Genomic DNA, 1,800 nt, shown 5'->3' with positions numbered 1-1,800 from the left:
GGGGAGGATGTAACGGGGTACAAATCCAAGTGTACCCAACTTACATGAAGAGTGACCCGTCACTCTTGTAATACCTGGTACATGGTACCAGGGGCTCTAGGAGCCAATCATTGCATATATACATAGCTTCACTACAGGTGACTCATAGTTTGTATTAGAAACCAAGCTAAGTTTACCTATAAATACAAATCAGTCTTAATCGTACCCTCAAGTGAGTACTTCGTCCCCTCAAACCAGGGACACGTGAACGGTCGTTCACTTGAAACCTACTTTCTCAGCGCAAGGTGCTGTGACCCCGTCACAGAGACCCATGCAGGACATACCCGAAAAGCAGCAAACCACTTCATGAGCGACTCAAACGTCAGATCGGCCGTGGCCGCTCTAGTCGGAGTAAGCTACACGTAATGGGACGCATCGTCTTTAATGACAAACACAAACGCGTCACCAGTAATTGCAGGTCCCATCGTAAGAAAATCCCAATGAATCAACTCGTTTGATTTTTCTGCAGGCAAGGCATCACCGAGAGGACGAGGCATCGGTGGGCCACCGGTGACACTCGCACAATGAAGGCACCGACCGACGAATCTCGTAACATCCGCAGTTATATCCGTCCACGTGAACTTGTCTGCGATCGCCTGTAATGTCGCCTTCATAGTGGGATAGCCAGCAGCACCGAAATGCCCAACCAGACAGATACGGAGATGTAGAGCATTAGCCGTGTCAGGCAGCCAGACTTTTCCTTGGGCATCCCGAACAATGCTGTCTGCTCCTACCACCGTTGCGTCCGGCGCTGCCGTAAGCGCTTGTGCGCTACGAACGTGGTCCAAAGTGGGTCAGATGAAAGTGTCATCCAGCTGAGGCGACGGAGGAAGCGAAACTATACGAATTGCAACCACTGTAGTGCAAGTAGAGCCCCAGCGAGACAACAGATCGGCCCAGACATTAGCCTTGCCAGTAATATCATGTATCTCGTAAGCGAACGACATGGGTAAGCGTGACCAGCGATGAAGCTTGTCCGCAGTGTACTTCGGCACAGCAAAGGACACCGGCGTCGGCGCGAAAATGTAACGCAAGTTGCGATGGTCCGTGAAAAGACTGAACCCATCTGACCGACGAACGAGATAGTCCGCCCGCTTGCACGTCTCCACAATAGCGAACGCTTCTTTTTCCACAATCGCCCAGCGTTTCGCACCACCGGAAATGTACTACTGAGCATCATGAGCGGTTCATGGTCTTGGTTCTCAAAATCTCGCTTTAACTGGTCATACTTGGTTGATGGCCGCCCCCCCAATGTCCATCGCTCGCATCCGTGAAAACACACAGACGTTTGACTGGGTCGGGATGAGCCAGCGTCAGCGCATTTGCCAGCGCATCTTTGCATTGTTGTAGCGCGGTGGCTTCAACGTCAGACCACCCAGCGTCCTAAAAAAACAACTCGACGAACTTGTGACTTCTTGCGGCTCCTAGCAGATGCGTAAATTTTCTCCATCAAAACTGTCAAAGGACTGACCATCTTGTTGAATGGCGGTAACGACGACCGCATCCAGTTTAGCGCGCAAATGAATTGCTGCAGTTCCTGACCAGTGGAAGGAGCCGGCATTTGGCGCAATGCGGCAATCCGTGCGGGATCGTGACGAACTCCGTCCGCCAAGATGACACGGCCACACCACAACGCCTCTGTCATGGAGAACTTGCACTTCATCTGTAACGGGGTTACACGGGTTTACACCTGGTGTGTTCCACACATGGGTACGGAGTACCCGAAGAGTTAACAAACCCTCAGTACATGACTCTTAGAGT

This window comes from Phytophthora parasitica (genome assembly GCF_000247585.1).
Source record: "Phytophthora parasitica INRA-310 unplaced genomic scaffold supercont2.231, whole genome shotgun sequence".
Classification (NCBI taxonomy): domain Eukaryota; phylum Oomycota; class Peronosporomycetes; order Peronosporales; family Peronosporaceae; genus Phytophthora; species Phytophthora nicotianae.
Note: the sequence above shows the minus strand (reverse complement) of the source record.